This window comes from Dendrobates tinctorius, unplaced genomic scaffold (assembly GCF_039654945.1).
Source record: "Dendrobates tinctorius isolate UK_male_01 unplaced genomic scaffold, ASM3965494v1 ptg000116l, whole genome shotgun sequence".
Taxonomy (NCBI): Eukaryota; Metazoa; Chordata; class Amphibia; order Anura; family Dendrobatidae; genus Dendrobates; species Dendrobates tinctorius.
In genome coordinates this window covers 31141921-31158489 of record NW_027361784.1, presented here as the reverse complement: position 1 = coordinate 31158489, position 16569 = coordinate 31141921, and positions in this window count along the sequence as shown.

The following is a 16569-nucleotide window of genomic DNA, read 5'->3' as shown; positions in this document are numbered from 1 at the left end:
GCATAAACCGTAGCAGCGTTGAACAAAGTAACCGTGACCTTTAGGGCCTAATGGCAAAACAAAACAAAGATAGTCCAACAAAGTTCTTTTTTCCTGCAAGATTCACCTTCAGGGAACAGTCAAAGTCCTCAGCTCCTCCTGGAGCCACAACTGTAGACTTTTCTCTTCAAACACACAACACACACACAAAACCCCCCCCAAAAAACAGTGGCTAAACATTTAACTCCCCAGCAGCCACACCTTTGAGGTGAAAATATGGTGAGTAGGCGTCCCGCCCCTCTCTCACCTACTCACCAAAAAACTCAATCCCTTATAATGACTGGTTAACCCCTTCAGCACATAGCATACTGGAGAGAAACTTCTGAATTTCAGATCACGGAAGAAAGCAATCTGACACATATCTCACCTCACATACAGTGCCAGTGACCCTGTCACACACTACAACAAGGCAATCGGTGCCTTCAGGGAAAAGAATGTGACCGCTGCATTCCACCTCCATTACATTCCGGCGCTCTTTAACAATGGTCATCCTCGACCATTAGGACTTTCTTGAAGATATCAATACACATAACAGAACATGTGCAACAGTCTCTTTTCTGGAGGGTATTCAGTGTCCTTTTCCTTACTGGTCAGCACTGACCCCGGTCCCACTGGGTTGGGACCCCAGAATACAGAGTTCAATTTTTTTAACAAGGCATCCTCAGACCAAAACAAGAGCAGCCCCAAAAGTCCATGGAACATTTCCATCTGCTTTCAAACCAGGCGGATTGTCAGGTCATCCATCCACACCTCCCTCAAAACATTGCTCCTTGTGGCAAGGACACAGTCCATCAGTCCTCCATCAGCTCAAGGGTTGCAGTCCTTTAGAGGCAGTCCTCTTACTGGATATGGTTCATTACTGGACTGAAGGTGTAGGACCCTCCAGCGGATGCAGTATCTCTGCAATACAGCAGAGGAATGCGAAATGGGCTCAACAAAATTAGCAAAGGGAAACAATTTAGGCCATCTGCCACCATTATCCTTGAGGGGAGTCCCAGATACGCGGGCCCTAGACCCGATGGAGCCTTGGTCCATCAAAACACTGGTGCAACTAGCACCTTCATCTTAGAACTCCTGAGGACTGTCACGGCCCCGCCTTTCACTGGGTGGATTTTTTTCTTACTCATCATCCCGTTTCTCCATAGTCTCTGCCCATTTCCTCAGGCCACACCTTACTAGGTGGATCTTTTCTCTCCATTTCACTTCCCGCTGTGGACTGGCACTCTCAATTCCGACACCCCTCAGATCTGAGCTTCAACTGCGCAGGTGTAATATTCGCAAAGATCTCTGGATGACGTAAGACGTATCATCCAAATCGATCAAAGCAAGAGGATGGCTATTGTGCCGATAGTGGTGGCGCAGACTCCAACCCACCGGATCTCTTCAGACTTTACTGTGCTGATTAGCATATGGCGAGGGTGACTTATAAAAAGTATTATTTGTATGCAGGGAGTTGGGGGCTTTCACACAGGTTGATGGACTGCCAATTAAAAGTGGTGGCTTTAGTTTATGTTGGGAAAACCTGGTAACAGGTTCCCTTTAACTCGAATATTGTTTTGAGTGTCAGCATACCCCTGAAATTTTCTACTCCCCTTACGCTGTTGTCCATACCTCGGGTTACTTATCTAGTCCATACATCACGATAACCAGTAATTAGGTTTCTATACAGCACTCAGATATCCTGTTCCGGATCCCTGTTTGCACAGTCATTTATGGAGGAAACATTTCCTTTCATCCATTGCCATAAAATATCAAAATGCTCATGAATCAAAGATTTCATCAGTCAGAATGTTTGCTGTCTCAGGAATGAGGTTAACAGTTAATATTGGCTATAGGTGTAATATAGTCTTATCTGTACTCTTTTAAACCTTGGCAATAAAAATGACTTAAGGCTGAATGGTTATGGACACCTTTGACATGCAAATAATGTTTTTTTTTATTTTTTACATATGTTAGTGGTAACCTTCAGTTTATAAAATTGCACTTAATTTTCAAACTGCATTCTCCTTTCCTGAATTAAAGTTGTTGTAAAAACAGTGAACTTTTTACTTTTATTTACTTATTAAATGCTCCTTGCTCTCATTGAGATTTTTTATTTTATTGTTTACTGCCTGGGTTACTGGTACATTGGTGGTCGCTTTCCTATGCAAGTAACACAAAATCTGTCCAATAGAGGATGGAGGGCTGCTCTGGATCATTAGCCATCTTCATTGAATTTGCTTGCAACTTGGAAAGCATACATTTTGGGCCAGTAGAGCAATCATTCTACTTCTCTAAACTGTTAATCAATCTAGAGCGGGTTTTCCCCCCATCCCCATGGGACAAGCAGGAAGCCCCCTGTGCTACTGTTCAAAAACCACCTAATATGAAGTTTGCAGCCTGATCCAAGTTTCAGATTTTTCTCTTGTGGGATGATGTCTACAAGTAATATAGGCTGGATGGGAGCTCTGTGTCTCTCCCAGAAATGTAGGCTGGATGTGAACTGTGTGTCTCTCCCAGTAATATAGGCTGGATGTGAGGTCTGTGTCTCTCCCAGTAATATAGGCTAGATGTCAGTTCAGTGTGTCTCCTAGTAATATATGCTGGATGTGACCTCTGTGTATCGCCCAGTAATATAGGCTGATTGTAAGCTCTGTGTGTCTCTCCCAGTAATATAGGCTGGATGTGAGCTCTGTGTGTCTCTCCCAGTAATATAGGCTGGATGTGAGCTCTGTGTCTCTCACAGTAATATAGACTGGATGGGAGCTCTGTGTCTCTCCCAGAAATGTAGGCTGGATGTGAGCTGTGTGTCTCTCCCAGTAATATAGGCTGGATGTGAGCTCTGCATCTCTCCCAGTAATATAGGCTGGATGTGAGCTGTGTGTTTCTCCTAGTAATATAGGCTGGATGTGAGCTCTGTGTTCTCCCAGTAATATAGGCTGGATGTTAGTTCTGTGTCTCTCCCAGTAATATAGGCTGGATGGGAGCTTTTTGTTCTCCCGGTAATAAAGGCTGGATCTGAGCTCTGTGTGTAACCAGGGTGCTGCTGTCTACATTTTTTCATATATCAGCATAACTTCTGTCCTGCACTTATTTCCTCTTCCTGTGCTTTCCTCCTTGTCTATAGACTGTTTTCTCGGCTTTCCCTGAGACTGTACAGTGCTGTAACCCCTCTCCCCACCTCATTATAGCTGTGCAGAATCATAAAATACAGTTGCATCTAAGATTGTGACTTTGTGTTTGGTTATTGTCATATACTTATTCTTTAAAAATATCCACAACCTTCTATTCCGGTTTCTTCTCTTGTACACTGCTGGTCAGTACAGACAGGAAAAAATGGTGGGGATGTTTCAGGAGGTACGAACGGCATTGGGGTCGTTTGCAGACATTCTGCGGGAATCACTCTTCCATGTATTTCTTTTATATTTTGGATAATGTAAATTATAAGTTTGTAAACAGGTCAAAAGTTGTGTATGGTGCATTTAGGCTGTAATCACAGCCCCCAGTTTGAGGATGTCACAGTTGTGGACACACCAGGGACCAGAGTTAATTTCACTTGACATAGACAAGGTAAGCAATCGGAATGGTTACAGACTCTCCATAAGGGCACAAGCTTTAAGAAGTTGTCCAGGTTTGGTACTAAAGTCTGCAGTCACTGTATATGACTGCAGACTTGTGAAACCTCACAGTGCGCTCAGAGCAAGCTGTTATGAATTTGTCATTTCGGCAGCAAGATTGAGCGGTCAAGTGATCGCAACTACGCTTACTTCCGGCCACATTCCCACTAGACGTGCATTATCTAATTCACTAGCATTGTATGAGGCTGCAAATGTATAGTCGTAATGTGGCTTGAGTATAAATTTTGCATACTTGCGGTGACACGACTACCCACTCCCAGAGCCAGCACCAGATTATCCTGACAGTGTGCACTGCACGCATGATGGTTCACAAGTCTGCAGTAGCATAGAGTGACTGCAGACTTTAGTGACAAGCCTAGCCAACTCCATTAATAGTCACACAGCAACATATTGGCATTTGTCTTGGTGATTTCATGTCACAAACTAGACAATGAGCTTGCTGGTTGTAGTACAACATGAGCAGTCTCTGCTTGGTGGTTACAATTCTATGTAGAAAAACGTGGAAAGCTCACTGACTATTCCTCGCTCCCAGTCACCAGCCATAATGTAGCGGTCCCGGACCCCAGCTGGATGCAGGAACGCTCTCTTTCTTTCATTATGCCCAAAGGTCAGCTTCTGGTGCTGTGTCAAGCCAATCACCCTCTTCATAGGCAGTCTCGAAGCACTCCAGTTGGTTAGGTCATCCACAAGTTACAGGGCATAGAAAAAAGGGCATATCTTTAGATTAGGATGTTCTAACTGGACAGGGTCACCCATAGACAAAATTGTGAAAGCGGACTATAATCACTCATTACTCCAGAGCCACGTTCATGTTCCTACTCTCACTGTTCCCCAGCAGACTCAACAAGACAGAAATCTCTAGCAGAGGTCTCACGGCTCCCATCGCTCTAAATAACCAACAAGAATGCCAAAGCAAAAAACTTATTTTTCTTTCTAGAAAACATATTACCCAAAATGTAGCATTGGAGTAAATGATGAAAAGAACATATATTCAGGGTGCAAAGACTATGGGAGCACAGGCGCTCTCCTCCAGTTTAGAAGCTAAGGTCAGATTCCACCATCCCACTGGTGTCTTTCACTTCTCGCTTCTGGACACAAATGAAGTTGATGAAGGTAAATGTGATAACTTCATTACATTTTGTGACATGCTGCTGTAAATGTTTCAGAATTTATGTATTTTATGACTAATTTTAGCTCAGTCTTCAATTTGAAGAAATGTCATATTAGCTTCTTTACGTGTTAATTGTGGTTGTAGCAGCAGCGGAACCTCGTGACCTCATTTTAGTTCATATTGCTAAATGTTTCCAAGAATCTCTCAGCTGTAGATGTAAGGCTCCAAATCTTTACTGGAAAGAGAATCTGAAGTGCGGATGTCAGCAAAACTCAGGAACAGAAGGGGAGATCGGCATATAAGAACATACAGGACAGGGATGGGCTACCCTATTTGCAGCTGCTGCTATAGGGGGCTCCAGACTGCACATCCAGACTGCGACTATAGGGGGCACCAGACTACACACACAGACTACTGTTATAGGGGGCCTCCAGACTACACACACAGACTACTGTTATAGGGGGCCTGCAGACTACACTCCCAGACTACTGTTATAGGGGGCCTGCAGACTACACACCCAGACTGCTGTTATAGGGAGCCTCCAGACTACACATCCAGACTGCTGGTATAGGGGGCTCCAGAATGCACATCCAGACTGCTGCTATAGAGGGACGCCACACTACACAACCAGACTGTTGTTATAGGGGGCTCCAGACTACACAACCAGACTGCTGTTATAGGGGGTGCAGCGACACAGCTGTCGAGTGACCTGGAACCAGGGGCGCCTTTCCTGACCCCAATACTAGGGGGCACCCTAGCTCGCCCTGTTCCCCGATATAGTTTAGATGGTGAAGACACCGGGCCTCCGCCCTTGCCTTATCTCCTAGTACAGCCCTCTGTCTGTCCCTTTCCCCCACCCAGGGAAGAGAAGATGCTACTGTGCACTGCAGAACACCAACCCGACAAACAGGGCAGCAAAGGCAAGGGGAAACAGAAAATTCCACATACACAAAATATTCACTCACATATAACAAAGGAATCCACCAGGGTATGCAGGAAGGGGAAGAAAGCAAAACAGGGAAAGATAAGGGATTACCATACTTACAAATCAAGCAACAGTCACTTCTAACTCCTCCAGCTCCGCCAGCTCTCCTTCTCATACCAACTTCTCTCTCTCCTATTGCCATGCAGCAAGAGATAACTCTGACAAGGACGAGGTAATAGATGCCAGATTATATAGGGAAAAGGAGTGGCTAACCGAGTATAAGCAGGTTGCAGGATGCAGTGAAGCAGGGGAGGCAGAGCAGGGGTTAACAGTAAACAATTTAATTATAACAATAAGGGAACTCTTCGCAGGGAGATAACAGTTAAATTGAGACCAGAAATTGCAATGTAACAACAGTCCGGTTATAAACTTATCGTGTCTCTAGGTTCCTCAGCCGCAGGCCGTCCACTGAGGGTAGTAGTACCAGCAGCAACCGGTATGGTCTTCAGATGGATCTCAACAGATCACGGTCTGGCTTCTGGTGGCAATGGGCGGTCACCTGTTCTGCCCACTGAGCCCCTAGTCCATAAATCTGTGCAGCTGAAGTGAGGAGCGCTACAGTAGTCTCTTTCTAACACGGGTGCCACTGCGCGTCCATCAGCAATGGAAGATGCACCTCCTGGTCCTGCACTTGGCCCTCACTCCTCCGTGCAAGCTCTGCACTCTGATTAGCCGGGCGCACGGCACTCTGCACATGCACTGTCTCACCAGAGCGTCCCCGCAGACTCTGCTGGAGCACAGCTCCGCGCTGCCTCTCTCTGCGGAGTGCGTCGCACACCTGCCTCCTCTCTCACTGCCGGAGCGGAACTGAGGAGACTTTCCCACGCTCCCTGCTCACTGCCTGGCTTAGCCACACACGCTCTCCCTGGAACATGGGACCTGTCCAATTCCCCATTCTTCCCCCCGGCAACACTGGACGCAGCCTTGACAGTTCCGGACCCGACATGATGCAGGTACCCGCAGCCCAGTCTTCCTCCTTACACGAGCACAGCTGAACACAAGAATTTCCAACATGGCTAATTAACCCCTGTTCTGCTGCAAGAAATAAACACGTTTAATAAACCGGCGGAGACGTGCTTCTTCTCAGCGCCGGAGTAGGAGAAACCAGATGCTGCTGTCTTCTGGCTCTGCTCCGTTGTGGTAACCCCGTGAAAGGGGGGTTCTAGACTACACACCCAGACTGCTGTTATAGGGGGCTCCAGACTACACATCCAGACAGCTGTTATAGGGGGCTCCAGACTACACATCCAGACTGCTGTTAAATGGGCTCCAGACTACACATATTACAGGGGGGCTCCAGACTACACACCCAGACTGCTGCTATAGGGGGATCCAGACTACATATATTATAGGGGGGCTCCAGACTACACATCCAGACTGCTTGTCACGATGACCCGTCCTGTGTGATGCGGCCCGCAGGCCGGTAATTAAAACATCAAGACACAGGGAAAGGGGAAACAGTTACAATGGTGGGCCCTGCGATAGGGAAAGGTGACATGGAGACCTCCTGCACTCCCCTGAGTCAGTGTCCCTAACTCTCCTAACGTTCCATATGCCGGTTCCGCACCGGACGCTGCTCAGGAACCTGTCTCCCTAGCACACCCTACACCTATCCCTTGCTAGGGAGCTGGGTGGCGCAGGCACTGGCCCCACTGCTGTACTAATACACACTAAGGAAAAACACAAACAGGGAAACACCACTTAGCTTTACTCTGTTGCACTTGCTCCTGGCAAGAGTCCACCACCAGAATGCAGCTCTCCTCCTGAATCGCTGCCACCAAGCTCTGTCAGAGCTACAAGGAAATCCCCTATGACTCGTTCCACACCAGGCGAAGACAGTGCTGCAAGGAACGTTCTCCAGCTCCTTCCTCCACCAAGGATGGTTGAAATGAACACTATCACCAACACTGATTGCAACACCTGTGACTCTTATTAGTCCTGATCCAGCATGGATCATGACGGTACCCTCCCCTTAATGAGGGACCGCTGGACCCTCAAGACCGCTCCTCATCAGGGAACCACCTACAGCGGGGACGCCCAGACCGAGAGTTCACCCCAGCAACTACCTGTACATCAGGTTGATGACAAACGAGCCCGCTGGTATTGGCAACGATTCTGGAGGCACCACACATCTCCGAAGCGTTGACCTGGGGAACGAGTTGTGTATGTGTATGTTTGGTATGAGCTGGTAACACTCCACAACACATTTCCACTGGATGTTTTTTGGTGGCCACCCATACACGCTCGTTCACACACAGGTCCGGACCTGAACGTTTATTGCCACTCGCTCGTTTGTCACCATTTGGAGAACTCTTTCTGGGACTGATAACAGAGGCATCCCCCTGTGTCACCACAATCACACCCCCGCACTTCCACCACGAGGTCTGCGCCTCCCAGGGTTGGCCAATGGCGAGGGTTGAGACTTGCCCCTGCTCTCCTGCAGCACATCTGCTGCTCTCACCGGAGAGGAAGGGGTCCGTTGAAGAGAGACGGCAGAGACAGCAGTTCCTAGGCAGCAGCCCTCACACGACTGCCCTCAGCTGACCACTCCCCTCGCCTGCCAATCTATTACTGGGTTGTGTCTTTTCAGCCAAGGGAGGCCTAAAACAATAGGTACTGGCATTCCCTCCAAGACGTAGCATGACAAGGACTCCTCATGATGTCCTATATGTAGATGGATCTTTTCTACGACTTGGGTCAAGCTCCCCTGGCTCAGTGAAACCGAGTTTATGGCCTGGACGCTAATAGGTTGGGCTAGCGTCCTACACCTCAGACCATGAGTCTGGACAAAGCGAGCATCCACCAGACTGACTCCTGCTCTGCTGTCCACAAGCACCGGTATCACCTCCGGTACCCCGCCAGCCAAGACCTCGGCTGACATGGTACCTTGGGAGGGCAAAATGGAGGAAACGTATACTCCCTGGTCGCCTCCCTCCAAGTGAACAGGGGAATGCGGCTCCTCAGATGGCACAGATAATTTGGCGCGCAATGGGCAAGCTTTCAGGACATGACCAGTCTGCCCACAGTACATACATGCCGACACCACTCGCCGAACCGTAGGCAGCTCCGAATACAAACTAGCTCCTCCTACTTGCATAGGTTCATCTGCAGACTTGGCATGAACTAGGCAGGCTCTCATAAAATGGCCAGGCTTCCCACAGGAAAAGCATACCCCCCACCACGACGAGCAGCAGACGCCACCTTTTTTGAATCAACAACACCGGGCTGTCTGGGTTCCTCCATCTGCACTGGTGGGTCCTCCTCCCTAGCGAAGACATCAGGGGGCACTTTTTGTATATGTCTTTCCCTGAGGCGTCTATCCACCCAGATGGCAAGGGACATGGCGGCCTCCAGCGACCTGGGGGCAGCGTACTGCACCAGAGTATCCTGCAACTTTGGAGACAAACCCTGCACAAATTGACTCCTAAGTGCAGGGTCATTCCACTGAGTGTTAGTGGCCCATCTCCTAAACTCTGAGCAGTACTCCTCAGCAACACGTGCTCCCTGTTTACACCTACGGATTCGGGATTCCACCAGGGTGACGCCATCAGGATCCCCATACACAAGCGCCAAGGCCGCAAAAAACTCGTCCACGGACACCAATGATGGAGAATTGTCCGGTAGGGAGAAGGCCCAGGATTGGGGATCCCCTTTAAGAAGGGACATAATGATTCCCACCCGTTGCTCTTCACTCCCTGATGAACGAGGGCGTAGCCTGAAATACAATTTACAGGCTTATTGAAACACCAAGAATTGATCTCTCCCTCCAGAAAATCTGTCAGGGAGGGATATCTTGGGTTCTGGCTGAGCCTGTTCCTGAACCAAGCCCCCAAAGCCCACCAACAGCCGCAGCTGCAGCACCAACCCTCCGCGCAGCCCCCTAATCTCATTAGTAAGGATCTGCAGCATTTGGGCAAAGGGCTGAACTGGGTCCATGGCTCAGCAGAAAAAAAACTATAGGTTGGTGATAATGTCACGATGACCCGTCCTGTGTGACGCGACCCGCAGGCCGGTAACTAAAACAACAAGACGCGGCACGTGATACGGTTCTGTGTGACGCAGCCCACAGGCCGGTAACTAAAACAACAAGACACAGGGAAAGGGGAAACAGTTACAACAGTGGGCCCTGCGATAGGGAAAGGGGACGTGGAGACCTCCTGCACTCCCCTGTGTCAGTGTCCCTAACGCTCCTAATGTTCCCTATGCCGGTTCCTCACCGGGCGCCGTTCAGGAACCTGTCGCCCTAGCACACCCTACACCTATCCCTTGCTAGGGAGCTGGGTGGCGCAGGCACTGGCCCCACTGCTGTACTAATACACACTAAGGAAAAACACAAACAGGGAAACACCACTTAGCTTTACTCTGTTGCACTTGCTTCTGGCAAGAGTCCACCACCAAAATGCAGCTCTCCTCCTGAATCGCTGCCACCAAGCTCTGTCAGAGCTACAAGGAAATCCCCTATGACTCGTTCCACACCAGGCTAAGACAGTGCTGCAAGGAACGTTCTCCAGCTCCTTCCTCCACCAAGCATGGTTGAAATAAACACTATCACCAACACTGATTGCAACACCTGTGACTCTTATCAGTCCTGATCCAGCATGGATCATGACACTGCTGTTATAGGTGGCTCCAGACTACACATATTACAGGGGGGCTCCAGGACTATGGGTCGCCCTCCCAGGCTACTCGGTACCGGGCCGGTGTCAGCGGGATGTGTCACAGCAGCGGTGACCCGGTCCGTGGCCCTGCGCGCCCAAGTAATAGGGGAAGTTTGAATGGCGGAATGTAGTTAATGGAATAGTTTGTGACACCACCTGTGGTGTTCGGCAAGTGAGGTGTTAAGCCAACGCTGCATGCAGATCCAATGGGACTGATGGTATGGTGCAGCAAAGATGTAAAAGCTCCCCACAGGTGAAGCTGTAGTCCCAGGGCAGTGTAGATGGGGTTGGCATGGGGATGTAGCAGTGCCGGAAGGGTAGGAAGCAGACAAAGACACAGCAGGGTGCAATTTCTGTACCTTTACTTGATAAATGCAGTCCAGGGTCCTGATTACAGATGGTACCGGAACAGGCTAGCCTGGAAGCAGCTCAGGATTCTCTCTCAGCAGATGGGCTGTGCAGTCTCCTTCTTAGCGCTTATTTGAATTAAGTACTCCTTGTACTGAGTTACACTGAAGTTCCTCCTAATTCTCTTCTACTAGCACTTCTCGTATGGCAGACAGCTGTAGCCGCTATTCCTCTCTTGGCTCACTCTGTGCTGTTGTGCCTCCGAGTCTTAGATGGGGGTAGGGCACTTACAGCCTCCTACTCCTCTGGTGTCTGTTGCAGGACCGTTAGTATGCGTACAACGGTGGAGACCAGGCTCCAGTTTATGCGCTCTCACTAGGAGGGAGCTCCCTTTTCCTCAGCTCAACCTCCAGTTTCTCTCTACACGTCTGCACATGTGGACCTCCTCACACTAACTGACTACTCCTTCCTCTTGGCCCTCAGCGAGCACTCCTCCCTTCAGTTCAGAGTCCCCCCTGCTGGGCTGGAGTGGAACTGTGTTGCATGTATAGGTTAACTGCGAGAGAGACCCTTCACTGCTTCCAAGCCTAGCTCCAGACTACACATATTACAGGGGGGCTCCAGACTACACACCCAGACTGCTGCTATAGGGGACTCCAGACTACACATACGTGCGTTCAACATGGTCCCATTGAGGACAACTGCAATCTCATGGGCTACAAGGAGGATACAGTACTAAAACAGTACTGTGGCCTCTGCGTGCAGAGGATCAGTAGGGTCCCAGAGCTCAGAGCCCCTCACATGGATCATAGGATAATTGCTTATCACCTTAACTAACCATTGCTTAAAGTGGACTTGTCACAAGATCAAAAGTGTCCAGTTTTTAGGCTATGTGCCCACGTTGCACTTTTGAAGCAGAATATTCCTGAGCGGAAACGCACACCCTCTTCCCGGGAAAACGCATGCGTTTTATGAAGCGCTTTTGTAAGCATTTTTGATGCTTTTGTTAAGCATTTTCGCATGCGTTTTCCTATGCGTTTTTGCAATACAATTGTATGTATGTGAAAACGCGTGCATTTCCGCAAAATTAATGAACATGCTGCGTTTTTTTCCGCTTAGCATTTCCGCAGCGGAAAAAAACGCACTATTAGCACAACATGTGCGGATTCCATTATAATTAATTGGATGCTTTTCTTAAGCGTTTCCGCAGCAGAAACGTTTGTCTAAAAGCGCTGCGGAAACGCTTAAAAAACGCTGCGTGGGCACACAGCCTTACTCCTATTTTATTCTTTCATCTCCCCTGGCTATTCTTCAGTTTCAGAAATATGGACTATTTTACTTAGTACTAATTTTTATGGTCCTTACCTAGGGGGTGTGGTTCACAGGATCCTCAGGGGCGTGTCTTTAGGCTCCTTTGGATTTTTACCATTTGCCGTTTTGGGAAAGGAAAAAAAATTAGGAGTCAATAAAAAGGTTTATATCTTCGGAAACATATGGCAGACTTTAAAAAGGCAAAAAACAAAATGGAAATATAAGCGGAGAAAGGTCTCTTTAAAGGATTTGTTCCAAGTTAAAGAGGTTGTTGGAGACTTTAATATTGATGGCCTTTCTTTACAATAGGTCATCAATGACTGATCGGTGAAGATCCCCAACTATCTGCTGTTCTCAGCATCGGCAGCGGCTGGGACTTGTCAGTTGCAGAGCTGCACAGCTCCATTGACAGAATAGAGACCACGGCCAGGTACTGTACTGCCGCCGCCGACACCGGGAACAGCTGATCGGCAGGGTACAGGGCGTTGCACCTTCACTGATCCAGCATTGATGACCTGTCCTAAGGATGGACCATCAGAATTAAAGTGCCGGACAACCTCTTTAATAAGTTATCTTCTATTAATAGGACAAGGGATAACTGTGATCCCACTCGGCCCCTTTGCATCTGATGGATGAGGCTCTAGATTGGATATCGAACTCTAATCCAGAACCCCTTCCTCAGGATGTTGGTTGTTTCAGCAGTTGGTCTACAAGTGATCAATACCTTATTATCACCTATCCAATCTATAGGGGATAACTTTGTAATATGATGGTTGGACCCTTTTAACTAGGGAGATTAAAACATTTTGATATTTAGATCATTAATATAAATATATCTACCAATAATTCTGACTTGTGGCATGTATTTATATCTTATAAATGACCGTTTGTCTAATTATTAGCTGGTGAACCATAGTAATAATGATGTCTAGAGAAGTCATGGAGCGCAGTAGCGGCACACGTCCTCTAGGACACACAGGAGGACGAGGACAGTCAGTATACAATTTGTGACATATACGGTAATTAGCGCCCTATATGAGGTTAGCTGCTGCTCGCATATTGTGATGTTTAATCAAGCAGAAGTCTCCAATTAATAATGAATCTCCCAGCTGTTCAGATGTAAATATGCAAAAAGCTGATAAAAGCTCCTTGGCGTATGTGCGGAAGGAAGGATAATCCGAGCCGCAGCGGAGAAAATGTATCAGATTTAATATCCTTCCAGAAGGTTTACCGGGTCTACTGATCGTCCTTGGTTTGTCGATTCTTTTGTTCTACAGGAAGAAGCTTTAAGTAAAAATTGTGGCATTCCTCTGTTAGTCCTAATGGCAATAACAATGAATTGTCAACTGGATGCCCCCATTCCCTTTAGAAAAAGGGCAGGTCACTTTATAGCGTGTACGGTTACGCCTCTGGGAGAAGGAAAATCGTAGCTATTTATCAAGATATTCATACATTTCCAGGAGGAATAACTGAGGCACAGCTGAAGGCTTTCTAAGAGAGGATGCCCTAAAATCCGTATAAATGAAACAGTCATGGTACAAGAGCTGACAAGTCCTCTAAAGTCAATCTCTAGTTAGATGTCCCTATTGAGTGCACAGAGCATGCGGGGACCCGCTTCGGAGGAAAATTTAGAAAGAGGATAGAGGAATGAGTTAGATTAGTGAAGTGAGGTGATTGGCCTGTGTAAAGAGATGTGTTTTTAATGCACTCTTAAAAATGTGAGGGCTAGGTATTAATCAGATTGTCATTGGTAGTGCATTAGAGAAAACTGGTGCAGCACAAGAGAAATCTGGGAGGCAGAAGTGCGAGGTTCGGATTATGTAGGATGTTAGTCTTAGATCAGTTGCAAAATGGAGAGCACAGATAGGGTGAAGGCCAGAGATGAGGGAGGAGATGTAAAATGGTGCAGAAGATAGCTTTGTGGGTGAAAAAGATAAGTTTATATTGTATTCTGCAGTGAATGGGTAACCAGTGTAATGACTGGCACAAGGAGGAGGCATCAGTGTAGAGGCTGGAAAGAACTACAACCTTGGCTGCTGCATTCAGGACATATTGGAAAGGAGAAAGATTGGTAAGCGGCAGACCGATCCTTAGAGAGTTGCAGTAGTCCAGACGAGAATGAATAAGAATGAATGTGAAGCTTTGGTGACCTGGTGACTACGTGACAGCTCAGATAGCTATTGAAAATAACTGCTGATGCTTTATGGAAAAAGAAGAGGTCAGGAATATAAATTTATAGCATGTAGTGAGTTTTATAGGACAGGCAAAGCATCCTGGGAATACGGTATGCAAATTATCTTTTGTGTAGTAGAAACTATGCCTGCTCTCTAGTGCCATCTAAGTGAGGCAGCTATCTTTTTATGTCAATGTACAACCTGCTGGCGAGCCTTATAGCATGACCAAGGAACTCAGGATATGATTCAGCCATGTTGAATGGTGGGATAAAAAGTTGAGAACTGCCAAGGAGAATCAGGCCCTTCAGGTCATATCCGACCAACCAACACCCTATTGTGCACTGATGAGCAGGAATCTATTCCTTTTGGAGAAGACTCAGGTTTTGCTCATTTGGCTTGTTAAAGGGTAGAAAATTGACTTGTAGGGTGGAAAATTCAATGGGGGATATTAGTTTTCTTCCTTCTGGAGGAGAGCTAATTTTGCATTTGTCTATTATATAGGCATTTATATCCATACTGTGTCAGTTTGTGGGGTCAGATCTTCTCTGACTTCATCAGAGGTTGATGCTGCTTTTGAAATAGGATGGTACATGGTGGTATCTTGGCTGAGGGGTTTGGCATTGCGGTTCACAGAACATCTGCATGGAGTTTGCATGTTCTCCATGTGTTTAGTGCGTTTCCTCCAGATCCTCCACTACAAAAACATTCTGTAGGAGAGAGGACATTCCTGGAAAACACAAAACAAGACTGGACTCATTGTAATTGTGCCCATAAATCAATGATAACCAAGGGTCATCTCCTCTACATTTGCCTGTAGGCTTCTTATTTTGGATGGGATCTGCTGACATTCGAAGGTCTGGAGCTGTAATCAGAAATGACCACCCATGAAGGCATCTGGATAGAGGAGGACACAATTGTGGTCATCACTTCCAACCAGAAGAGACAAACTGTGGAAAGATAAGAAGCATTTGCCTGTATAGCTTTACAGTGATAAGGTTGACATGTGCATGGCCTCCTATCTCAGTATTTAGGAGAAATACTTGTTAGCCTTCATCATGTCCTCTCATATCTAAGGAGGGTTGATGTTATTTGAAGGCACAATGATGAGAAATCTTTGGCTTTCCAGCTGTCTTGGAAAATCCTGGCTCATGTCTAGTAAAACAGGAGACCTGTCCAATTGTTATGAAATGACTATTCAAGGCTTGTCCCGAAAAGTGCAGAATAGTAACACGTGACCTTTCAGCTGTTGAACTACATGGTTTTCACCATATTACGGCATGTTAATGAATGCCAAAGTGAGAGTCATCGAGAATTAGATTGATAGCTGTATGGAATTAATAGGAGCAGCAATTAATTTGGGATCAGTTGATGGTGTGATCGCAGGACCTCGTCATAAAAGAGACCACAGTGATTACTGAAACCGTGCCATGTTCTTCCCCCAGGCTATATTAAGTGCTGTGGGGTCCATAGCAGTGTCAGGTGTGGACATTTGTGTCACATAAGCAGAAATTGTACAAAACAGGAAGTGGACGTTAACTGTTGGGTCAACCTGGAAAAATAATTGGGACCAATTGTGATATTTATAATGGGACATCCTTAATTCTACATATTCTCATTCACCTGTTTTCCTTATGACCAACCCCCAATACATGTGGCCAAGTATGTATGTATAGTAATAAACTGTTCACAGACACTTCTGGTGGCAACTTATCTAAGGTGAAAGAAAAAGGATTGGACATGTAGAAACTCAACATGCCCTATCATCTCCAGTCAGGAATTGCTGGGACACTCCCCAAAAGATTATGGGCAGATTTGGATAACATCCATCTGACGTGCAAGGAGGAACATTCAGAAGGCAATAGTTGACATGAAAATAAGCATCTTGGTAATATAGCTTTTATATATGTATATATATATATATAAATATATATATATATATACTGTATATATACATATATTGCTCAAAAAAATAAAGGGAACACTAAAATACCACATTCTCATTGATCTCACTGAATGAAATATTCCAGTTGCAAATCTTTATTCATTACATAGTGGAATGCATTGAGAACGATAAAACCTAAAAATGATCAATGTAAATCAAAGTTAATATCCCATGGAGGTCTGAATTTGGAATGATTCTCGAAATCAAAATGGAAAATCAAATTACAGGCTGATCCAACTTCAGTGGAAATGCCTCAAGACAAGGAATGATGCTCAGTAGTGTGTGTGTGGCCTCCACGTGCCTGTATGACTCTCTACAATGCTTAGGCATGCACCTGATGAGGCGGCGGATGTTCTTCGAAGGGATCTCCTCCTAGACCTGTAC